The 26,960-nt window shown below is 42.5% G+C and overlaps 1 protein-coding gene across 2 annotated transcripts in view; it reads right to left on the reverse strand.

Annotated features, from left to right (window-relative positions):
- LOC132849065 (carcinoembryonic antigen-related cell adhesion molecule 5-like) overlaps window positions 1-26,960 on the reverse strand; it is a 272,443-nt gene that overhangs the window by 36,280 nt on the left and 209,203 nt on the right. The gene's annotated exons all lie outside the window — the stretch shown is intronic.

Below are 26,960 nucleotides of genomic sequence, written 5' to 3' on the forward strand. Positions count from 1 at the left end.
AAATTTATTTTACTTAATCTATAGGTTGAACATAGTACCAAATGGACAGATGAAATAATAATAATAGTAATGGAATGTAAAAGAGGTATTTATTTTTTATTTTGTTTTACAAATGTATTACCAATTAAGCCAAAAAAGTGCAGAGCATTTGTGTTATTATCTGAATCATGATATGCAACATTATTTTATAATACCCAGCAGGATACTGTATGTCCAACCCAAATATACACTATATATTTTATACTGTACATCATTATACACTAGGGGTGATAATCTGAAGCTGAAGCTTTCTTAAAGAGACAAGAGCACAGGCTAGACATTCTCTAAGAATTTAGTAGCGCCTTCATTTGACAAGGTGAAATTAGTAATCCAAGAGCTGTTAATAGAAGCTTCAATGTTTTTAATTTAGCCACCCATTTAGCATAACTGTGCAACAGAATCCAGCCAAAAACTAAAATGGAATGCTACTGTGCTGAACAGCAGACCAGTTCCACCATTTTGGACAAAATGATCCCCAGCTGCAAGCAAGCTGCCCCTTTCCAAGACATGGCAGAGAGGTCTCCAGCAAGTCTTATTTGGTTTCCTGGGTTTAGGCTTCAGAAGATGATGAGCATCTCACTAAAGAAATTTGGTCAGTGAAACTTAGGCAGGTATTCCTGGGTATACAAGTATACACATTCCTGGGATGTCATTATGTTAAGGGAAAGAATGCCTAAAGGTGGAGCTGCAGGGTTAAGACCAACAAGTGAACTTTTGTGACACATCTCCAAAGACAGCATTATGTTGTGGCACAAATAAGTTATTGTTTAAATTTTCAGAGGACTTGCCAGGCTTGGCATCATTCAAGCTTACAGTATAAAAATATAAATTTAAACTAGATTAATAAAGTTCTTCGTGACAAACTTTGATGTTGGCTTGACAGAGAAAGTATTCCCAAAAGTTGGTGTCAATACTTTTGGAGGCGAATGGATACGAGCGTGTGACATTACCTGATTACCTTTGTCCAGAGTAAAACCCTAAAGAAGCTGGCCGAGTTTGCTCTAGATAGCTCGAAAGCTTGCCGAGGTATAAATCTCTAAAATTTAAATTAGGTGTCTATAGTAAAAAAAGTCAAATTTGAGACCCAGTACCGTAAGTACCAGTACTCAGATTGCTAAGAAAGTACTACAGACCAGGGTCTAAGACATATCCAATTTTGGTGCATGTGGTTCGAAAGCCCTAGGAGGAGTTACTCTTGATAAATATTTGTCTAAGAAGAATAAACAAAACAGAATATCAAAATTTTCAGAGTAGCTGCCAGGTTTGCTGAGTATCTATTTGATGACACTGGCTTCATCAATGTACATACTGTAGGCACACGGCTCACTGCAGAGAAAGAAAACATAAATGCATAAATATGACTAGAAAAACATTTCTCATGAAATTGCCATAAATTATGGTACAAAATACTAAGCAGCAAAAAATAAGTAAATTATTTGGCTTGTATGTTCATAGCTAACTGCCCAAGTAGAATGAACTGATAGGATGTTTTCTAAACAGATACCAACTATAACATGGATGAACTCTTCTGACCACTAAAGATTTTGAAAGACAGGATTTTGTGTACAGTGATACCTCGAGATACAAGTTTAATTCTTTCCGTGACCTTGCTTGTATCTCAAATTGCTCGTATCTCAAAGCAATTTTCCCCATTTAAATTAATTGAAATCCCATTAATCCGTTCCAGCTCGCAAAATTCCACTCCAGTTGTTTTGTTTGTGTTTTGAATATGAAAAATGTACAGTACCTGTATTTATAAATGATGAATATTTTATAAAAACATACAGTAATAAAAGGTTGAGGGTAGAGTAAACAGGCGGAGGAGTTACACTTTCACTTTCGTTCAATTACTTGCACTCTTAATGCTACTTTACACTTAAATGGAACTTAACTAAACTTCATTTAGAGTGGGGAGAGCAGCAACTAGAAAATAGAATAGCCCCCTGTATAACAGAACCATTAATCATGCATAGAGTTAAAAATAGGAAAGGAAAATAATAAATGAATAAATGGATAAATAAATAATTAAATAATTGGACAGAGAGGGAGAGAAAGAGAAAAATATGTGGAGATTTATGACGTAAACTGGTACAGCGAACACAGGTTCCGGCATGGTGGAGTCGGGGTTGGAGGAGGGAGTTTAAATAGCAGCAGCAGCGACGCGCTTGAAAGCGGCTCAATGAATGGGAATTTGAATGGTCGAGTAATAAGGATGTCGTAACCAGATTGGTGCATGTTGTGGACAGCTGATTAACAGCTGATGCACGCTTGATGATGTGGCCTGCCAGAACTAACGGGATGCTTGATTTCTCTTAACTGAACTTAATTGCTACAATTTCTGTTTTCTTTACATTAATTTTGCTTAATTTTCTTCATTGCTTTTCTCTTCACTTGTTTTTACCTTTTTTGTCACTTTTTCCTCACTAACATCTGCCAGTCGTTTTAATAAAAACCTGTCCGGGCAGCATATCAGATGCGGTGTAGTCGCACAAGTTCAAATTTTTTAACGGATACAACGCACAAAAAAGGATCCAAAAATATTACAGATCCGCAGATGGTCGGCACCTCACGCAGCGCCTTTGCGACTCTCCATAGGTAATGAATGACTTCGGGTTTATCGGCCGTCGTTTGTCCTGTGCAGTGGAAAGGCAGCTTTAACTGAGTGAGACGCGGGAAGCTGAGGCGGGGGAAACAGAGTACACGTGGTTGTTGGGGATCTTTGTTTCGGCGGCGTCGGCTCGGATGCTCATATCTCAAAGATTTGCTCGTATCTCAAGCCAAAAATATGCTCGAATCACAACTCGTATCTCAAAAAATTCGTATGTCAAAGCACTCATATCTCGAAGCATTACTGTACATGGATATGAAGGTCAAGAATAAAACATTTTAATGTTTTTTGTGTTTTACATTCTAATGGTTTGTGGAAATTCTACCCAATTCATTTTTGAATGTTTCTTACTTCAAGGTGTTGTGATTGTCTTTTAAGCTTTATAAATGTCACTAGGTTTACCTTCATATGCTTCCGCACCTCTGAGTATACAGTCTCATCACCCACATTGGCCGTTTCTAGTTGGAAGCAAGAAACAACTCACTGATTAATTTCCTGAAAAAAAAAAAAAAAAACTACAGCTCATCTAAAGGACTAAAAATACTTCTTCTACAACAGCGCTGCTAAATTCTCATGACTGTTTGGTAGGAAGGTGTTTTATGGCTACTTTTCTTTTTTTAATTATAGTTTTATTGGTTTCTTATTAAATCTTAATCAAAACAACAACAGAGACAATCAGTCAGCACACACAGCATACATTCAAACATATTAATAACAATATAACAACAATGCATTTTTAATGACAGTGACTGTGGAAAGGCAAAGGGCAGATCAAATCAGGTCAGGGTTGAGGTCTCGCTTGTTCAAGTAAATCCCACAAAGGGGCCCATGTTTTCCAGAATAATTCGGATGTGTTCTGCAAGTTATGTGTACGTTTTTCCAAATGGAGAAGATTAGCTACTTGTGCCAAACACATCTCCAATGTTGGTACCTGTGGTGATGGCCATAGAATAAGTATACATTTCTTTGCCAAATAAGTAATGAAATTTAACAAAGAGTAGTCAGTAGAGAAATCAGTAGAGAAATCAAATGATGTTTTGCAGTTAAGTAAATATATAGTAGGAGACATTCTCTGGCCAGCATCTTCTGAACCATATAATGTACCTCATGCCAAAATGGTTGTGTCAGGATCCAGCCTGGACTTTGCCCATGGCATTTGTTTATGTTCTGTGTTCACGTGTCTGCCCCGCCCTTGTCTCTTCCTCCCCACCTCTGCAGACCTGTTCCTTATGTGTCTAATTGTCTTGTGTGTCATCCCTTGTCATCCCTTGTTGCGTACGGAATTGGCGTGTCGGGAGCCACGCCTCGAGGGGGGATACAGTCAGGATCCAGCCCATACTTTGGCCATGTGACCTCTGCACATCTGTTCCTTATGTGTCTAATTGTCTTGTGTATTTAACCATGCCACGTTGCCTATGGCAGCACAGAATCTTCATCTTGTGTGTCGTCCCTTGTTGCATCTTTGTCGTCTCTTGTCATCTTTGGGTCCATTTTCCTTTTTCAGATTTACATTTAAAACACAGCTTAGAAACATTTGGGTACATTTTATGGAGGCATACATGGGTTAGATATGTCTTGTATATGAATTCAAAGTTTTGCTCATGCACAGAGATTGAGGTTGATTTATGAAAAACCTCCTTACATGTACAGAGCCATTCGTCATCAGTAAATGGTTGGCCCATGTACCTTTCCAAAATCGTTCTTAAAGGATTTAATGGTGAGAAGGGTTCTGATAACCGAGAATACAGATAAGAAATCTGACCCTTTAACGCCCCCGAGACTATATTCAATATCAGAGAGTTCCTAACGAATTTTCCCGTCTTATTTCAGACTGAATAAAATGACATATTTGTAGAAATTTGAAAAAAAAAATCAGTTTCAGGAATTTGGTAATCCATTCTGAGCATTTCAAAAGATTTAAATACCTTCCCTGAAAATAAGATGCCTAAATTAGACATACCTTTTTCTGCCCAGGTGTGAAGGCCAATATAACGAGGCAGGGAAATCAGGATTCAAAGTGATTGCATAGTCAGAATCTTGGGGACACTGAGGTTGTCTGGCATCTTCCCAAGCCAAAAGGGTGTTAAATAACAAAAGGTTTTCAAATACCTGGGGACCTCTCTGAAGTTATCAATAAATGGGAGAGATGTTAGCATTCTTGGAGCAGACTCAAATGATTCCATACTGACCCACAAGAAGTCTGTAATGATTAAAAACCATCTAAGCATTTGTTTAATCTGAGCAGCCCAATAATAGAGCTGCATGTTGGGCACTGAGCTACCACCACACTCCCTTGGCTTGAGAAGGTAAGCAAATTTAATCCTAGTTTTTTAATTATTGCATATAAACTTACCAATAGCAAACAAAACAAAGAAACAAAGACGTTACATGGACATTACAATGATTCTGCGCTGCCATCGGCAACGTGGCACGGTTAAATAGACCTTACAATTAACAATGGGAAACAGGCCTCTAGAGACGGGGAGAGCAGACAAAGGCGAGGCAGACACGTGACATGGAACATACACAAATGCAGCACATGGCCGAAAGTCCGGGCTGAGTCCTGACAGTAACCCAGGATGGTGACACCCTCCACGGAAGAGAAGTGAGGTGATGTCAGAAGGAACCAGAAGTGGAGCGCCGTCCCTCACCGAATAAAAATGCGGAGCGATGTCACCGACAAAAGAAAAATGTCCAGGAAGACTGACGGAACAGTCCGGGGGAGAAGAGAAATAAGCCGGTCCCAGCTGGAAGCTATCCTGCTGGGTCCGAGTTTGCACAGAATTATTTTGTCACAACTGGGAGGAGGAAGACAGACCCATACGCAGGGTAGCTTCAAATGAATGGGGTTTAATAAACAATATGACATAAAACAGAAACACAGACGAAAACTAAAGTACAAAAGGACGAGGAAACAAAGAAGTTACATAGACATTACACTGACGGTACAATGACGATGATTCAGCGCTGCCATCGGCAATGTGCCATGATTAAATAGACCTCACAATTAACAATGGGAAACAGGTGTGTAGAGATGGGGAGGAGCAGACAAAGGCGGGGCAGACACGTGACAACGGAACATACACAAACGCACATGGCTGAAAGCCCGGGCTGAGTCCTGACAGCCATTAAGGGTGAGTAGTTCTTAGAAAATAAATCCTTTAAATCACGTTATATGTATGACCAAGTAGAAAAATAGAGTCTGTAATGTAAAAGGGACATTGTGATTTAGCAGTTTGTGGGGTATTTAAAAACTTGGATTGGGATTTCCTTAAATTTGCTTTATATCCAGTGAACTGACAAAATTGATTGATTGTCTCTAACAAACCAGGTATGGATAATTGTGGTTGCTTTAAGTAAATAAGGACATTGTCTGCATATAAAGATAGACAGTGTTCTATCCCACCTGACATCACGCCCCGGATGCCACTAAGCATCCAAATACTTTCTGCCAGGGGTTCGATGTACAAGGCAAACAAGAGTGGTGACAGGGGACAGCCTTTTTTATTTTTTTATTTCCACACCAGGTGTGTGTGTGAGTGTGTGTGTGTGTGTGTGTGTACAGTAGCTTAATAATTAATTTGTAATATTTATAACACTAGCATACTACCTTTATGTTTTTATGAAATACAGCAAAAACGTGTCAGACACTCAGTGTCTGGTTACTGGTTAGATTATAAAGTACGTATTATTAACATTACAACCCGAAGTAAAAAGCTGAAGAAACCCTAAACGTTAACGGAAAAGACACGCGAACCCGAGTGACTGAGGGAGACACAGAGAGCTGTTCTGTGTGTGACTGTGAGTGAGCAGAGCGAGACACAGCAACACAATGCATCTGTATGTGTGTAGGAGAGGGGCGCTGTGACTAGCCTATCACAGAACGCTGACACAATCAGGTACCCAATGATGATTTTCATTCAATCCGAGCACAGATATTGACTCGTATTACTCGTATAACACTCGTACTCGGCAGAAGTGCTTTATCCGTACCGGATACTCGTTTCAGCCGAGTATCCGGCTCATCTCTAGTAATTAGCACTGCCTTACAGTCACACTGTCCACAACGGGAGCGCAGGAGGAGATGGCGCGACTACAGTACATGGTGAACCGGGTATGTAATGCTTCATGATGGCACTGCTGGCACTTTTGGAGGATTACGCTGATGGCAGAATAAGGAGAGAACGAGTTTTCAGGGACCATGATGATTTTCTGGCCCATGATGATGACTGGCTAATAAGCCGATTTAGATTCCCTAGAGCTGTGCTCTTGGATCTATGTGCTGAATTGCTGAATAGAGAGGGCAACACGCCGGAACCATGCCATCCCAGTCCAAATACAAGTCCTCACCACTCTGGGGTTCTTGGCAACCAGCTGTTTCATGCGGGAATTGGCAGACAGGTAAATTATTTATAATTTAAAGTAATCATCAACTTTGTCTCTAAGACCTTTTTGTATATGAAATAATTCTATTGGAATCTATCATCTCACCCTCCCTATAGGTCTGGTATATCACAGCCATCCCTGAGTGCCATAATATCTGTCGTTTTGAATGATATACTTAATATGTGTAGTCGATACATCAGGTTCCCCTACACTGTGCGAGAACAGGCCGAAATTAAAATGCAATTTGCAGCAATGTCTGGTTTCCCAAATGTAATCGACGCAATTGACTGCGCTCATGTTGCTATAAGGGCACCATCTGAAAATGAATTTGCTTATGTTAATAGAAATCATGTGCATTCTATTAATGTGCAAATCATATGTGACTCCAACATGACCCTCACAAACATTGTGGTATGCTGGCCTGGTTCAACACATGATTCCTTTATCTTGACACATAGCAGTGTAGGGAACAGACTAAATGCAGGCACAGTACGTGAGGGCTGGCTTCTTGGTGAGTTTAACAATATTAAAAAGTAGAAACTGTAACAATTTTGTTTTTAATATAATTATAACAATGTTGATTTTAATATAATTATAACAATGTTGATTTTAATATAATTATAACCTGCAGGCGACAGAGGCTACCCCCTGAGACGCTGGCTCCTCACCCCATTTTTAAACCCGCAGAGTGCAGAGGAAACTCATTATAACGAGGCCCGCTCTCTTGCCCGCGCAGTTGTGGAGCGTGTAATGGGCGTGTAAAAATGGGCATGTAGACGGCGGGATATGAGGCTGGTTCACGTATGCACATCTGCGGGAACATTGTTTACAGGCGTGCGTACGCACGGTTTTATAAATCGGAATATTTTTTGGCGTACGCCATTTTTGGATTTTGGGCGCACATACACTTTTAGTAGGGATCCTGCGCACAGTTTTATAAATGAGACCCCTGGTCCTTGTCTAAGTTTGAGGGTAAGGATATATTATCCAAAAAAGTATCAGGGTCTTGGGGTGCACAAGAGGAGGTGTACAGATTCTCATAGACGTCTTTAAAACTGGAGGTTATTTTAGCTGGATCATGTAAAATTATTCCCTCGGCAGTATTGATGGCCTTGATGGACCTTTCAGACTGTTCACAGTTAAGTTGGTATGTTAAGAGGTGATTAGGTTTGTTCCCATATTGATAAAACCTTTGCCTGCTAAACATTAATTTTTGTACATGTTTTGAATAGTTCAAGTTTAATTTAGATCTGGCGCCGGTCAAGAGATTCCAGTTGTATTGTGTGTATTGTGTTGTGTGGGTGAAATTTTATGAATCAACTCCAATCTTTTGACCTCTTCTAATTATTTCCTGTTCTCCGCCTTTTTTTATGCCCCATAGTAAAAGAGATAATGTGGCCTTTTATATGCAATTGAATGGCAATTGAATAAGAAAAAAAAGTTTAGTGCAGGTCTGTCATGAGTCAACAGTCACGAAATATAGAACCAAAGTTCGTCCTTACAAACAGAGTTCCGCCAAGTGGCTCTGCATCACCTTGAAGTTCACTAGGAAGAAACATGAAACGCCCTCTAAATGTTTAACGGAATGGAAAAAACATGAGCAATCTCATGGTCTACAGAAAAACAGCACGGAAAAGATCAAGTAGCTGCTTCCACATTATCAAATAAAACAATCTTTCCATTGTGTAAACAGCGAAGTCTAGCTGGGTACGTAAAACCTCTGTATAGCCCTCGATCCACCATTCTTTTACACACCCCTCCAAATGCTTGCTGATTCCGCACAACTGCCGATAAGTCCAGGATAAAGTGTAATGTGTCACCACTACGTTTTACCGCGTTTTTCTAGCAGCTCTCAAAAATGCCTCTATGCACAATAACACTCCTTGGCGGTGTGTTTGGTGTGGACTGAGATGGAAGGGAGATCTATGCGTTTTTTGAGCTCGATGACAGGGGAGTCTGTGGGAAGCTGAAGCCAAACCGGTAACATAGCCTGTAAAAATGTAGACAGAGATTCATGGCCTTTCACTTTCTCAGGAAGCCCAACTATCCTCATGTTTTTACGGCGGCCACGGTTTTCCAGGTTGTCCACTTTAGCTTGCAGTTGTCCCATGGTAGCACGCAAATTAACCATCTGACTGCTATGTGTACTGCCCGTGTCTTCCAGAGCGGAGATACATTGCTTGACTGTACTTACCCGTGTCTCAGTGCCAGTGACTCTTGCAGTGAGGGCAGTGAATGCGTTCTCAAGAACTGCAACAGAAGAAGCAATATATCCCGACTGACCCCTTAATACCATCTACCCGGGTACCAACAGCCCTAATTTCACTCAAAATAAGTGGTGTCAGATTGTAGGCTAGAACTGGCCTCTTCCCCTTCTCTATCATGTGCGGAGGGGTTTTTCTTTTTCTCCTTATTTTTCTGTGATCTTGTTGACAAAAATTTCCATTTCCACTATTCATTTCCCTTCACGCTATGGAATGAACACAAAGTATACAAAAACAAAACAGGGCTAGATAAGAAAATTCAGAGTTTCAAAGCAGGGCAAAACTTGTAAGCTACCATCTTGCTTAGGGTCACGTGACCACCCCATGGTTCCTTTTTAAACATGATCATGAATATTGCTGTGATATAAGGGGAGTAATACACTTGAGGATGTACTATGTACTATTATAGGAAAATGAAAACTTGTATTTATAGCAGAATTAACAGGGTGGTAAATCTGTTATTTACGCTACCTGTTGTTGAGAGAGTATTCTATTTGTTATACGAATGAATATAATTTATTCATTTTGCCCTACCTTTTATTCTCTTTGTTTTTAGCATTGGTTTCAGTTCAATCTCAGCATAAGTCACATCAGTGTCAGCACCTGCAGTAGAAGAGAACAAAACCATCCCAATGATCTGTAGCCTTTTAATACATCAGTCATAACTCATCAACCTAAACATCAGTCATTATCAGTCTCCAGCCAAAACTACACTGACTACTAGCTGATTTTTTTAGAGTAGATAATTAAATGCTTTTAGGTGTTTAGCTTCCATTATCATTCAGCATGTGGAATCTTCACAATCTGTGATAACACATCACTGACTTTTTTAAACAGACCTGTGCTGAATGTGAATCATCTGAACTACAGGAAAAATGTAAATATATGATTGAACATGCTGAAGACTTCCAGTGTATTTTGCTAATTTTGTTTTTTAATAAATCTATGAAATGTCCCAGCATTAGAAATACTCTACCATTGTTCCTGTTTGCCTTCTTTTTCTTCATGACCTGCGTGTAAATGGCTCTGTTGAGCTCAGCTGCAGGTTCACCTGAACACAGTGCAGTGTGTTATGTGTTGGTCTCTACAAGACACTTCTGTACTTTTCTGTATAGAGTTAAATTTCCTAATGCAAGAGGAAACTGAAATTAAATAAAGCTACCTGTTCCTTTCATGCCTGACTCATCCACAGTGTCATAAATATTAGCACTCCCTACAAAAAACAAAAAGAAGAACGTCTCAGAAAAATACTGAAAGAAATTCAGATTAATAGAAATAAACAGTTACTGAGACAGTGTCTGACCAGCCTGAAGTGGTGTGTGTCCTGACTGAGAGTCTTCAGCTCCTGACTGGTTCTGATTCCGTTCTGATGGCTGATTGGTTTTCTGCTTTTCTATAGAGAAAGAGACAGATTCTACATCTGAACAGTGTGTACATACTCACAAATACATTGTATATTAAAGAGAGTGTACAAAAAGGTCAATTATACTGTAGGAATAAAAACAATTATACGACCAATAACTATATGTATAGCACCGCACGCACCTCCTGAACACCAGCACAGAGAAGCGTCTACAGAATATTAAAGCTCTTCCGGACTACACGCCCCAGAATCCATCACTGACACTGATTACACCGCCAGCTGTTCCTCATCAACCACTTCCTAATTAAGCTGAACTGAACTCTACCCCGGTGCGAAGTCTCGAATTGTTTTGGCAATCATTCTGAGCGTTTCTGTGTAATTCCTAGTCTGGTTTCGATTCTGTTTCTGTGGACTTTTTTTTTTCTGATTGTTTGCTGCCTGCCCCGACAGCTGCAAATAGATCCTCAGAATTATGACTCCTCATTACAGGAGACTTCCAGCTCGCAACCCAACTCTCTGGCCAAGCGCAGCAGCTCGCCGGGCACCTTCAACAGCTGACGTGTCTCACCGCGCTCACCAAAGAACTCGCTGTGTCCTTGCAGAGCCTGCATGGAGCCGCCGGAGCGCCAAGCCCTCAACCCTCATGAATCGCCCAGCCTCCACGTATCCCGCTCCTGCAGCTGCCAGGCCCCGACTAGCCTTCCCGGAGAAGTTCAATGGGGATCCCTGAAAGTGCAGGGTTTTCCTCATGCAGTGCTTGCTCTTCGTAGCGCAGCAACCAACGCTGTACCCGACCGAGGCCAGCCGTGTCGCCTTCGTGTGCTCGCTACGAGGGGAGGACCCTAGCCGAGTTTATGGACCTCTCCTTCCAAATCGATAACCTGATGCGCTCCCGTCAACAGCTCTGCCTGTACTACGGGGAATCCGGACACACACTGTCCACCTGCCCCACCAGACCACCCAACAGGCGAAACACTCCAGTGAGTCGAGATTCCTTCATTCCTCAATCATGGAACTGCGCCCAGATCAGTGTTCAACTCGAGGTGCGAGGAGAGAAAATTAATCTATTCGCTCTTATCGACTCGGGCGCGGCAGGGAACTTTATGCCATGGAAGTTCGCTCAAATCAATAACGTCCCGGTAATTCCCTGTGTTTCCCCTTTGGCAGTGGAGGCGATAGACGGACGGCCGCTCAGAGAAGGACGCATCACACGTGTCACCAGGGACCTCAGCCTACAGGTGGGGGACCACCACCACCACGAGCGCATCCGTTTCCACATCATCCACTCTCCCCGACATGCCCTCATCCTCGGACTGCCATGGCTCAAACTCCATAACCCAGTCATCTCCTGGCCCAAACTTTGAATCTCGAGCTGGGGCAGTGCGTGCACCCAACACCACAGAGAGAGGCCCACGGACAGCCCGCTCCAACCAAACACTAGAAACACTACGCCTTCTGCCCCGACATACCCAAACTCCCGATCGAGTACCAGGACCTCGCAGAGGCATTCAGCAAAACCAAGGCTACTGAGTTACCACCACATCGCCCTGCTATCAAACTCCTGCCAGGAGCTACACCTCCCAGAGGGAGAATCTTCCCCCCTCACAGCCGGAGTCAGCAGCCATGAATGAATACATCGAGGAGGAATTGAAGAAGGGGTTCATCCGGCCCTCCATGTCCCCAGCATCCTCGGGGTTCTTCTTTCTTAAAAATAAGGACAGGGGTCTGCAGCCGTGTATCGACTACCGAGCCTTAAACGATATCACAGTGAAGTTTCGGTACCCCCTTCCACTCGTGCCGTCAGCCTTGGAACAACACCGCCGGGCGCGGTATTTCACCAAATTTCACCTGTCTTTGTTTTATGTAGCACCCTGATCCTGGAGAAACGTTGTCTCATTTCACTATGTACTGCAACAGCTATATATGGTTGAAATGACAATAAAAAGATTCTTGACTTGACTTCTTGACTTGAAATTGGATCTCCGCTGCGCCTATAACCTTATCCGCATCAGAGAGGGAGATGAGTGGAAGACCGCTTTCTCGACCCAGTCTGGCCACTATGAATATTTGGTCATGCCGTTCGGCCTTTTGTTTTGGTGTATTCCACGACACGTTAGACCGTTGGGTGATCATCTATATCGACGACATCCTCATTTATTCCGAAAACCTGAAGGAGCACGTCCAGCACGTGAGGGCAGTGTTGCAACGCCTGATTCAGCACCATCTATACGCCAAGGCAGAAAAATGTGAGTTTCATCAGACCTCGACCGCCTTCCTGGGCTACGTCATTTCGGCCAAGGGGGTGGCCAAGGACGACGCAAAAGTACTGGCCTCGACTGCAAACCATGAAAGAGCTGCAACGCTTTTTAGAATTCGCCAACTTTTACCTGCGCACCACGAAACGCATGAACCCACGCCATGCACGGTGGGTCATGTTCTTCACCCGCTTTCAGTTCGCAGTAACCTACAGACCAGGAAGCAAGAAGACCAAAGCCGATGCCCTGTCACGTATGCACCGAGAGGCTGACCAGAATGCGCCAGCTGAACCCATCATCCCGAAACTCGCATCCTCGCTCCCATTCAGTGGGACATCCTGACAGAAATCTCCCAGGTGAACGCGCTAAGGCCACCACCAGCCGAATGCCCTCAAACCAAGACCTATGTGCCCGAGAACCTGTGTACAACCCTCTTGGAGCTCCTGCACACCAGTCCGGGCTCCGGCCATCCCGGCATCTCAGGAACTATCCGCCTGGTCCAAAATCAGTTCTGGTGGCCGTCACTGCCCACAGACACACGGGAGTTCGTCCGAAGCTGTTTGGTGTGCAACACTTCTAAAGCCGCCCATAAACACCCCGCAGGTCTGTTGCAGCCTTTGCCTATCCCACAACTACCCTGGTCTCACATCGCCCTTGATTTCATCACCGATCTGCCCCGATCAAATAACTACACTGTCATTCTAACCATCATTGACCGATTCTCTAAGGCCTGCCAAGCTCTCCACAGCCTTCGAGATGGCAGAAATGCTGTGCAACCTCGTTTACCGCTTTTACGGTCTGCCCGAAGACATCATCTCTGACAGAGGCCCCCAGTTCACATCACGGGTCTGGACAGCTTTCTTCGAACGACTGAACATCAATATCAGCCTCACCTCGGGGTACCACCCACAGGCCAATGGGCAGATGGAGTGTTTGAACCAGGAAATCATCCGCTTCCTCCACTCGTATTGCCAAAACAACCAGAACGACTGGAGCAGATACTTGATGTGGGCGGAGTATTCCCAAAACTCCCTCGTCAAACACGCCACCGGTCTAACCCCCTTTCAATGCGTCCTGGGCTTACAGCCTCCCTTATTTCTCACACCCTCCCACCTGCCGGCCGTCGACGATTGGTTCCGCTGGAGTGAAGAAACATGGAGCGTGGCACACCAACCACTGCAGAGGGCCATCTGGAGACAGAAGATGCAGGCCGACAAGTGCCGCAGGGCGCACCCCGAATATCAACCCGGCCAGTGGGTTTGGCTCTGGACCCGCGAGCTCCGTCACCGCCTGCCCAGCCGAAAACTAAGCCCCAGGTATGATGGGGCTCTGTCACGGTCAGCTCACCGCACCAGCACAGAGAAGCATCTCCAGAATATTAAAGCTCTTCCGGACTACACTCCCCAGAATCATCGCCGACACTGATTACACCGCCACCTGTTCCTCATCAACCACTTCCTACTTAAGCTGAACTTGAACTCTACGGCCGTGTGAAGTCTCGATTTGTTTCGGCAATCATTCTGAGCGTTTCTGTGTAATTCCTAGTCTGGTTTCGATTCTGTTTCTGTGTACTTTGTACTTATTTTTCTGATCATTTGCTGCCTGCCCCGACCTTCTGCCTGTTTTGCCATTGCCGAATTTCTGTCTGCTCTCTGATATTGTGTTTGCCTACCCTGACCCTGCCTGTCTGATTTCGAGTGTGAGTTCATTAAAACAGCTGCAAATGGATCCTCAGCCTTATGACTCCTCATTACAATAATATATACAAAAAATATATACACATGTGGACAAAATTCTTGGTAGCCCTTCGGTCAATGAAAGAAAAACTCACACTGGTCACAGAAAAAAACTTTAATCTGACAAAAGTAATAATAAATAAAAATTCTATTAATGTTAACCAATGAAAGTCAGACATTGCTTTTCAACCATGCTTCAATAGAATTATTTAAAAAAATTAACTTATGGAACAGGCCTAGACAAAAATGATGGTACCCCTAACTTAATATTTTGTTGCACAACCTTTTGAGGCAATCACAGCAATCAGACAATTCCTGTAACTTCTGAGACTTCTGCACCTCTCAGCAGGTATTTTGGCCCACTCCTCATGAGCAAACTGCTCCAGTTGTTTCCGGGTTGAAGGGCGTCTTTTCCAGACGGCATGTTTCAGCTCCTTCCAAAGATGCTCAATAGGATAGAGGTCAGGGCTCACAGAAGGCCACTTTAGAAGGCCACTTTAATCCAATCCAATTTCCTCTTAGCCATTCTTGGGTGTTTTTAGCTGTGTGTTTTGGGTCATTGTCCTGTTGCAAGACCCATGACCTGCAACTGAGACCAAGCTTTCTGACACTGGCCAGCACATTTCTCTCTAGAATTCCTTGATAGTCTTCAGATTTCATTGTACCCTGCACAGATTCAAGACACCCTGTGCCAGATGCAGCAAAGCAGCCCCAGAACATAACAGAGCCTCCTCCATGTTTCACAGTAGAGACAGTGTTCTTTTCTTGATATGCTTCATTTTTCTGTCTGTGAACATAGAGCTGATGTGCCTTGGCAAAAAGTTCCATTTTTGTCTCATCTGTTCATAGGACATTCTCCCAGAAGCTTTGTGGCTTGTCACCATGTAGTATGGCATATTCCAGTCTAGCTTTTTTATGATTTGTTTTCAACAATGGTGTCCTCCTTGGTCGTCTCCCATGTAGTCCACTTTGGTGCAAACAACGACGGATGGTGCGATCTGACACTGATGTTCCTTGAGCATGAAGTTCACCTTGGATCTCTTTAAATGTCTTTGTGGGCTCTTTTGTTACCATTCGGATTATCCGTCTCTTTGATTTGTCATCAATTTTCCTCCTGCGGCCACATCCAGGGAGGTTGGCTACAGTCCCATGGATCTTAAATTTCTGAATAATATCTGCAACTGTAGTCACAGGAACATCTAGCTGCTTGGAGATGGTCTTATAGCCTTTACCTTTATCATGCTTGACTATAAAGCCGCGTTCACACTGCAAGTCTTAATGCTCAATTCGGATATTTTGCTCAGATCTGATTTTTTTGTTTGGCTGTTCACATTGCCTTTTAAAATGTGGCCTATATCAGATACCAGTGTGAACTGTTTGCTGTTTCGAAATGACCCACATGCGCAAACGAACAAAAACAATGACGTCACACACAGCACGCCGTTGCGCTAAAGTTGGCGAGGTTATGGAGGAAGTATTGTATCAACTGGTGAAAGCAAACATATCATGTAATGCTATAATGTGATGTATTCGATGCAAGCATTATGAGCTGGTTCACGTAACCACTTTATATAACACTCTTAACACACACGTTACCAGTCACGTTTGTGTCACGTTTTCAAAAAAAAAAAAAAAAAGGTTTCGCTGGCGCAAAAAAAAAAAAGTCGCATAATTGTGACGAATGCCGATGTAGATTGACGTAAAAGTCGCATCAAATCCGCCTTGGCTGTTCACACGGTGGCCACATTGGAAAAAATCAGATTTGGGTCTGATTCAGGACCACATATGGAAGTGGCCCAGATCTGATCTGAAAAAATCAGATCTGGGCCAGATTTGAGTGTTTACACTACTCCTGAAGAAGTCTGACCTGGTCACTTGACCCCAAAAAAATCGGATTTGGGCCACTTTTACCTGCAGTGTGAACGTGGCCTAATTTTCTTTCTAATCTCCTTCGCTTTCTCTGGTCCATGTTGAGTGTGGTACACACCATGTCACCAGACAACACAGTGACTACCTGGAGCCCTATATATAGGCCCACTAACTGATTACAAGATTGTAGACACCTGTGATGCTAATTAGTGGACACACCTTGAATTAACATGTCCCTTTGGTCACATTATTTTCAGTCTTTTCTAGGGTTACCATCATTTTTGTCTAGGCCTGTTCCATGAGTTTGTTTTTTTAAATAATTCAGTTGAAGCATGGTTGAAAAACAATGTCTGAATTTCACTGGTTAACATTCATAGAATTTTTTATTTATTATTACTTTTGTCAGATTAAAATTTTTTCTATGACCATTGTGAGTTTTTCTTTCATTGACCGAATTATAATGGATTATAATTTTTTTTTTCTTTCTTGAATTCTCCTGATCACAACATTTTCAAATTTTACATGTTGTTGGTTTATAACAATATATTACATGACTATACAGTATTCAGTACATTGCAGTTAAAGTTGGGGTGCACAATGTTTGAAAAATGCTTCAGAAAACTGAGTCAGGCTGACTAACAAAAAAAATGTGTAGCCAATTAGCAGAAAGGGGTGTGTCTTGTCAATATTCAGCAAAGAGAGTGTTCAGTGCGCATGTCTGACATTCGCAGAAAGGGGAATGTCTCGTCAATATGCGGCGGAGAGTGTGTTCAGTGCGCATGTCTGACATTAGCCGAAAGCGATTGAAACACTGACATGGCGGATACCTGCCGTTACCTTTGCCTCGGGTTCTAGGTGTTGAACGTCGTCTTCCGCGTGAAACGGAGCTAAACCTTTGAAACACATATGACCTGTATTACCATAGTTGTCAGGGAGCTACCGGACTCTTCTCTCGTGCGTGCCCCGCCCGCACGGAGCGGCTCGCCGGCTTACTAATTACACACACCTGACTCGTTTCAACCTCATCACCCACCATATATAATCTCCTCTCTCACTCTAACCTCCGTCCGTTATTATCTATGGTCTAGCATAACAATAGTATTACTCATTGAGTTAATTTATTGATAAAAAATATCCCCTCGACCAGCTGCCCCAGCAGGGTCCGTCATAATAGTTGCCTGGGTTGCGTATGTATGTGTGGGGCGGAGCTATCAAAACAGGGGTGACACCCATTCTGGTTGGGGCGTGTTTGTTTTGGTGATTTCAAATGTCAACATTGGCTTTCAAACATCGTGCACCCCACCTTTAGTAGTTCTATATTTAGTATGTGAAAATATGTTTTATATTTTTTAGAATCTACACAGAATTTAAACTATTTCTTGCACTGTCACCAGATTCATATCTCACAGTATAATATTGACTTAAATCTTAAAGATCTTTTCATCAATATTTAGATATTGTTTACCTTTAGTTATTGTCCATGATTATGTGATACATCAAAATGTATTCTTTTGCAATTCTGGGTATATTCTACATAATATAGCTAGTGTAGTAATCTGACCTTTTTTTATTTTGTAGGACCACAGCAGCATCATTGAAATCAGAAAAGCGATGAACAAAAATCCCAAATCCACCACCAGTCCTAATGTTCTATTATTGGATACAGGACCTAAGACTGATAAGAAAAAGAGCAGAATTTCAGCAATTAAACATAGAAACTCTTTAAAAAGAGAATCAAATAAAAATAAATTATCAAAAGGTTTCTCACGTCTGACTGAGACCCAGCTTTTCAGTGACTCTCCTCTCTCTGGGTGTTCACACTGGTAGAAACCTTCATCTGACTTTGAGACAGTTTGGATGATCATCTCTCCTGTAGACTGTTTCTGGAGAACTGATCCATCTTTATAGAAATCAGCTGTGAGGTTTGAGGGATTTGGGTTGTGATATAAACAGCGTAGAGTCAGAGAATGTCCCTCAGTCACAGGATGGACAGGACTCTCCAGGATTACATCACTATCTAGAACACAGAAAATTACATCACTATCTAGAACACAGAAAATAACTAACAAGACAATCTTTAGATAATTATTAAAGTTCTCTAATTTATCTGTATACAACTTCAAACCCTCTATATATGGCTGAACCCAGCGGTACCAGACCACGCCATCCAGCCGGCCGAGTTTTTCTCGGTTTACCACATGGACAGAACACTGGAGTCGGGAAGTCAAGGGGAGGTGGAGTGTGTCTGATGGTGAACAGCCACTGGTGTGACAGCGTGAGCATCGTTCCTCTTACATGCTCCTGCACAACAAATCTGGAACTACTGACCATCAAATGCCCTTTTATCTACCTCAGGAATTCAGCTTGATCATAGTCAGTGCCACTTACATTCCACCTCAAGCGGACATTGACACTGCAGTATGGGACTTACAAGAGACACTAACGCTACACAAAACATAGCATCGGGACGCTGCACTCATTGTGGTGGGAAACTTTAACAGTGCAAACCTCAAACATGCACTACCAAACTTTCAGCAGCACCACTTGCCCCACCAGGGGCGAAAGGACACTGGACCACTGAACACACCATTTAAAAACAGCTACAAGACACAATAACGTCCACCGTTTGGGAAATCGGACCATGCCTCCATCTTCTTCATGCCTGTTTACAAACAAAGGCTGAAACAGGAAGCGCCATTTCAGAGGGAGGTCGCACTGCAGGACGCTCTAAATGACGCAGACTGGGACATGTTGAGGCGCAGCTCTGATAACGTCAACATGTTTACGGAAGCAGTTGTGGGATTCATTGGGAAACTAATGGACAATACGGTGCAGAAAACCACCATCAGAAGGTTTCTCAACAAGAAGCCGTGGGTGGATAAAACCATCCGCGATGCCCTGAGATCCATCACATCACACAGGACCTGTCTTGGTCCTGTCACATCAACACCCTGGTGATGAAGGCCCGGCAGCATCTGTACCTCCTGAGATGCTTAAGGGACTTCAATCTACTCTCTCAGGAGCTAAAGACTTTCTACACCTGCACCATTGAGAGCATCCTGACGGGTAGCATCACTTCCTGGTTCGAGAACAGCACCATGCAGGACAGGCGAGCCCTCCAGAGGGTGGTGCAGTCAGCTGAAAGTACCATCCACACTGAGCTCCATGACCTGCAGGACATCTACAGCCATGGTGCCAGACCAGAGCCAGGAAGATTGTAAAGGATCTCAGCCATCCCAACAATGGACTCTTTTCTTTGTTGCGTTCAGGGAAACGCTTCCGCTCCCTGAAAGCAAACAAGGAGAGAATGAGGAGAAGCTTCTTCCCCCAGGCCATTAAGAGTCTAAACCAGGAAACACCCAGGATGGGTGTCAATCTTCATTGTTTTTTTGCACACCTTTTTTGCACTGACACTTTAACTGTGACCTCTGAACTTGCACAGCACAGTGCCACTTTATACACTCAATGCACAGCATACTGCACATGGACACTTTAAGGACAAACATTAAAAAAACATTCACATTTATATATATGTATATTTATGTGTATGTTTAACACTGTGTGTTTGTTTTTGTATAGTTTATACTTTTTAATTTATCTATCTCCTTTTGGTTTGTTTTTTATCCTAAATTGCATTGCTTTTTATGCTTATATACTGGACAGATGCAAAAAGCATTTCAATGCATGTTGTACCTGTTGTGTTCTCTTACAATATAATTGCTATTACCATGTATGTCCACTAGATGGTATATGTACGTTACGAGATGTAGAGATGTGCTAGTGCTAATGCGAAGAAGAAGAAGTAAAAAAAGAAGCATGGTTGTGTTAAGCTTGGGTGTGTCCTGCCTGCTTATTTCTCTAATCCTCCTTCAACATAACAAGTGGCGACGAGGATATTAGGACGAGGATATAAGGACGAGGATATTAGGATGGCTCTGCTTTCTCTACAACCACCAGTAGCGTTCCTGGAATGTCCGGGTGAAACGAAACTTTCGTTTGATTCATGGGTAAAATTATTTCGGAACTACTTGCTTGCGGTGGGGAAGAGTTTTGCGCCGAGAGGAAAAGAGCTCTACTGATACACTGTTTGGGAACGGAAGGACAACGGATTTATAATACCTTGCCTCTTACTGCTGATACATTCAATGGATCTTTACAAGCACTAAAACAGTTCTTGTCTCCCAACCTGAATGTGGTCTCAGAGAGATACTGCTTCAGACAACGTGCTCAGGCCACGGGTGAGTCCACTGATCATTACGTTGCTGTGCTCCGTGATCTAGTTAAAACACGCGCTTTTGGAGATATTGAGCATGAAATGATCCGTGATCAGATTGTGGAAAAAACGTGCATGCCCCGAATCCGTGAAAGACTGTTACTAGAGCCCGATTTAACCCTTGAAAAGATGCTAGCTATTGCAAGACAAATTGAAGCAGCAGTAGCAGACGCCAAGGTCATAGCTGAAGGGGAATCGAAGCAAGTAGCAGCGATACAAAAGCAAGAAAAGGCACGAATGCACAAAAATGCAATAAGAATGAAATCGAAGGAGGATCTTAACCACCTTGCAAATGATAAGTGCTGCCATGCAAAAAACTGTAAATGTAAACTTGTAGAAAAGTCTGACATTTCTCAAGGGTATGTAAATCTTCATCAAAATCAGTTAATGAAGTATGCTTACCTGAATTGACGGTTCTTAGTGTGAATGACCGCCATACAGATGATTGAGCTATAATTGGTACTTTTACCATAGCTACACCCATACTTCCTACAGAGACCTGCACCATTAAGATGATGGTAGATACAGGGTCTGGTGTATCAATCTTACCGCAACACATTTCAGATCATGTGCCCTGTCTCCACCAAAAGTACAGCTTCTGACTTACTCAAAAGAGAAAATACCTATGTGTGGTTACCTGACACTGAATGTGACATACCGTGGAAAGACTGCCGCTGGTGAGTTCAACATTGTGAAATCAGGAACTCCTGTTATTGGACGTGACCTATGTCAGGCATTGGATATTGAAATTAAAGGGGGCCGCTTGATTAAACCTGCTAAACTTAAAGCTAAAGCTAAAGCTAGTATTGCTGCTGGATTTGGATGTGCCAAAAATTTCACACACAAAGTGAAGATTCATCCTGAAGTTAAGCCTGTACAACAAAAACTCCGTCACTTAACCCTAGTGCGAGCAGCTGTATCAACTGAACTCAAGATGCTAGAGGAGAATGGCATAATTGAGAAGATTGATTCCTCCGAGTGGGTTTCTCCCATTGTAGTCACAAAACAAAAGAACAATACAATTCATCTGTGCGTTGATCTACGGGAACCAAACAAGGCTGTGGTACAAGATAGTCACCCTTTGCCACTGATTGAGGATATACTGTCTGAGTTGCATGGATCAGTGATGTTCTCTTCTCTTGACCTCAAAAATGCATATTACCAAGTACTGTTACATGAGGAGAGCAGAGGACTGACAGCGTTCATTACTCATGAAGGTCTCTACAAGTTCTGCAGAGTACCTTATGGACTGTGCTCAGCACCTTCTGCTTTTCAACGCATGATGACCATGATCTTAAAAGGACTTAAGGGCGTACAGTGTTACTTGGACGATAGTACATGGTACTTCGGAAGCCAGTCACAATACAAACCTTGAGGCTGTTCTAAAAAGGATTAGTGAAGCTGGTCTGAAATTGAACGCAGATAAATGCAAATTCAACTTAACAACTCTTAGCTTTCTTGGATACAAACTTTCAGCAGATGGCCTGTACCCAGATGATGCTCATACTACTGCTATTACAAATGCAACTTCTCCTACTGATGCAGCTACACTATGTTCTTTTCTGGGACTAAGTGCCTGGTACAGTAAGTTCATACCTGATTATGCTACTCTCATTGAGCCAATGAGAGCTTTGCTTCGCAAAAACTGTGAATTTCAATGGACTACTGCAGCACAAGAAAGTTTTGATAAAGTCAAACGAGCAATAGTAGACAGTCCTGCTCTTTCCTTATTCAACCAAAATCACAGCACGATACTTTCCTGTGACGCCTCAGACTACGGTATTGGTGCTGTACCGGAAAGGACGATTGCTTTCGCTTCACGCTCCTTGTCTGATGTTGAACAAAGGTACTCCATTGTCGAGAAGGAAGCACTGGCATGCTTCTGGGCTACAGAGAAATGGCGTATGTGGCTGTGGGGTAGAACATTTCTAATGTGCACCGACCATCAAGCTCTTACCACTCTTCTCACAAGCAAAGGGAATAGTCGAGCCGGTTTATGCGTTGCCAGATGGTCCGAATGCTTAATGGAGTTTGACTACGAGGTTAAACACAGACCTGGTCCTTTGAACAGTGTTGCTGATTGTTTATCACAATTGCCTCTTACAAGCACAGAACCAGACTATGCTGAACTTATTGAGTCTGTTGCTATGATTTCATTTACTTCCAGTGCAATTTCCAAAGACTGCCCGGTGTTTGCTAAATTGCATACCTATTACCAATCACGCTGGCCAAAATACAAAAAGGATGTTGATCCAGACTTACAGTCATACTTCCCTATTTGACATGAGCTTTCTGTCATGGATGGATTCTTCATCAGGGGAATGTACCATCTCTTGGTACAGCAGTCATTACAAAAAAGACTCATAGACCTGGCTCACGAATCACATCAAGGGATAGTTCATACGAAGCAGAGACTTAGGCAACTGTACTGGTGGCCTAAGATGGACGGTCAGACAGAAGCTTTGATTTGAGACTGCCATACCTGCAGGAAAAAGTCTGCCGTTACACACGATGCTCCTCTCAATCCTGTTGAATTCACTTCTGCTGCATGGGATTAGGTCTCTACTGACCTTGCCGTACCATTTGAAACTGCACCATCAGATTGCAGGTACACAATAACACTTGTGGATTACTTCAGCAAATGACCGGAAGTTGCTTTTGCGTCCAGAGTTGACACATCTACTGTTAAGCGCAAATCCAAAGGAGTTGGTCTCAGACAATAGACCTCAGTTTATCTCTACTGAGTTTTCTGAGTTTCTGAGGGAAAGAGACATACGACATTTCAGAACTGCTGTTTATTACCCTCGTGCAAACGGAGAAGTCGAGAGGTTTAATCGAGTTTTGAAAGACTTCAATTCAAGGTGAACCGTGGAAGACATTTACTAAAACATTCTTGATGAACTATAGAAGTACTCCTCACAGCACCACAGGAGTTACACCATCTGAGTTACTCCATGGTCGCTGTATGAGAACCAAGTTACAAGTGATGGATCTGCCCGTAAAAGAAACAGACAGAAACAAGTTACGACAACATGTAAAAAGCAAACAAGACAAGGTTAAACAGTACACAGATACCAAAAGAAATGCAAAGTCTTCACAATTTCAACCAGGGGATTTGGTACATGTTAAGAAACCTTGGATGGTAAAGAAAAGTGATCTGAAGTTCACAAAACCAAAAACAGTCATACAGAAGAAAAATGACGGCACCTACTTGCTTGATGATGGTACAGTGTGGAATGCTTCACGATTTGCCGAAATGCCAGAATTGAGTGGAAGTGTTACTCCAAATGAGACACAACTTTAGACAACACCAATTCGGTCAAATAAATCAGTCAGAGTTAGACAGAAACCTGCCTGGGCCAAAGACTATGTTTTACGTATGTAAAGAACGTGTTGTGTTAGGGAACATGCTGCATGAGTCATTTTCTTGATAATACTGAGTTAATAATACCTGCTTGTTCCTGACTTATCTTCATTTCTGTTTTGCTACGCAGAAAAACTATTTCTTCTATAAAAAGGAAAGATGTGTTCTCTTACAATATAATTGCTATTACCATGTATGTCCACTAAATGGTATATGTACGTTACGAGATGTAGAGATGTGCTTGTGCTAATGCGAAGAAGAAGAAGTAAAAAAAAAAGCATGGTTGTGTTAAGCATTGGGCATCAAGGCAGGATATACCCTGGACGGAGTGCCAACCCATCACGGGCACACACACACACTCTCTTTCTCTCACAAACTCACACATTACACACAATTTTCCAAAGATGCCAATCAACCTACCATGCATGTCTTTGGACCGGGGGAGGAAACCAAAGTACCTGGAGGAAACCCCCGAGACACAGGGAGAACATGCAAACTCCACACACACAAGGCGCAGGCAGGAATCGAACCCCCAACCCTGGAGGTGTGAGGCAAACGTGCTAATCACTAAAATTTGTTTTGATATAGAGATAAATTATAGGTGTTCAATCTAAATCTTAAGAAAATGTTTTTGTCTTCATGAACAGTTTCTCCCAAGTGAAATCTCAGAGTTCTAAATATTCTGTAATGAATTTTTTTCCCTTTTCCTTTAACATTAAACACACTACATGAAGACTCACCATGCACTGTGATGTTGACAGGATTACTGTTTTCTCCAGATTCAGACTCACACCAGTAAACTCCAGTGTAGGATGTGGAGAGGAAGCTGATGTTACATGTAGATCCTGTAACTGATCTCCAGTGTGAACAATCTAACACTCTCTCACTGTGTGTGTATCGTGTCACTGTCCATCCAGTAGACTTACTCTGGTCCTCACAGCTCAGTGAGAGAGAGTCATTAGTAAAGTGTTGAGTTCTGCTGGGATTGATGATCAGAGAGACTGCAGGAGATTCACCTTAAACAGAATAGAGCCATTTAAAGTGGTAAAAAACAAAATAATGAGGTAGAACACTATCATGGGACGCAGGGATAAAAAAGACCCAAATGCAGGACAGCTAAAATAAACAGAATTTATTAACTAAAAAAAAACACGAGACACAGACTAGACAAGACAAAGACAACAGAGGATTCCGTGCTGCTCAAGGCAACACTGCTCAACTAAATACTAATCACAACAATCAACACATGAGGAACAGGTGTGCATAGGCAGGGAGGAAGAGACATGGGCAAAATCCAAAAAAAATAAATAAATAAAAAAATCCATGGGGCAAAAAACGGGCCTGCAACACCCCCTGCGGACAGGAAGTGGCGTCCTCCACGGAAACTGGAAGTGAAGCGACACCCCCCACCAGACAGGTGCGGGGAGATGTCGCAGGACACCGAAAAAACAAAACAATACTCAGGCTGGTGACATGGCCCGCAAACAGGAAGTGAGGTGGCACCCCCACGGAGAACCGGAAGCGGAGCGGTGTCCCTCACCGGAAAAATGCGGACCGATATCACCAAAACCACAAAATCAGGGCAGGAGAAAAAAAAGTCCAGAGAAAAAAAAAGAAAATACTCCCACAGAGCCGGTCCAGGCTGAAGCCAACCTGCTCTGTCATAAGAGTGGTGGAATACTTCTGTCATGGGACGCGGGGATAAAAGAGACCCAAATGCAGGACTGCTAAAATAAACAGAATTTATTAACTAAAAAACACGAGACACAGACTAGACTAGACAAGACAAAGACAACAGAGGATTCCACGCTGCTCAAGGCAATGCGGCTCAACTAAATACTAATCACAACAATCAACACATGAGGAACAGGTGTGCATAGTCGGGGAGGAAGAGACAAGGGCGGGGCAGACATGTGACACAAAACATAAACAAAAGCACGTGGCCAAAGTCCGGGCTGAGTCCTGAGTGAACACAAAGAAATGACTGTAATGTGATGTAAATTGCAGTATTTATTTTCCAGCAAAAAAGCTGTTTTATTCTTTTACAGGATTCTACTGTAAATAATTAGACAATTAGAGCAGTCAAATGAGCCAATGTACAGGATTATGATTTATTTTATACCATAAATATATTTACCACCTATTTGTATCTGTATCTGTTTAGAAGACATTTTCTGAAGACATTATCTCTGAATAATTTATGCATGCTCGGTCACATACAGAATGTTTACCTGCTCTGACTTTTAATAAAATCCTCCTCTACAGAAATCCTTAACCATGTCTTGAATCCTGTATATGTGTATCATACACATACTTTATAACCTAATTATACACATTATTGAATAAATACTGCATTAATCTGATGTTAAATTCACACTTTTAAAGTCTACACTTCAACACAACAGTTAATTTTCCTCACCAGTGATCCATAGTGGCTGTAGATTGCTGTACTGTGTGTGAAAGGCTGGTTCTCCTCTCTCTCCTCTGCACATATAAACTCCTGTGTGTTTAAGAGCAACAGGACTGAGAGTGTAGTTGGCTTCAGATCCTTTGCTGCGGTCTGAAAGGAGCTCCACATACACCATATAGCCACGATTATTATTCATTCCGGTTAATCCGTCTCTGTAGGGAACAACTGTGTACCAGCTGAATGTCCAGTTTGTAGAGGAGCCTGTAACCTCACAGCTTAGAGTCACTGAGTCTCCTTCAGTCAGCCAGCTCTGAGGAGATATACTCAGTACTGCCTGTGGTCTCTCTGTTACACAGGAAATAGAAGATCATTTTTATCTAGTTTTATTTAATA

Source organism: Tachysurus vachellii, chromosome 7 (genome assembly GCF_030014155.1).
Source record: "Tachysurus vachellii isolate PV-2020 chromosome 7, HZAU_Pvac_v1, whole genome shotgun sequence".
NCBI lineage: Eukaryota > Metazoa > Chordata > Actinopteri > Siluriformes > Bagridae > Tachysurus > Tachysurus vachellii.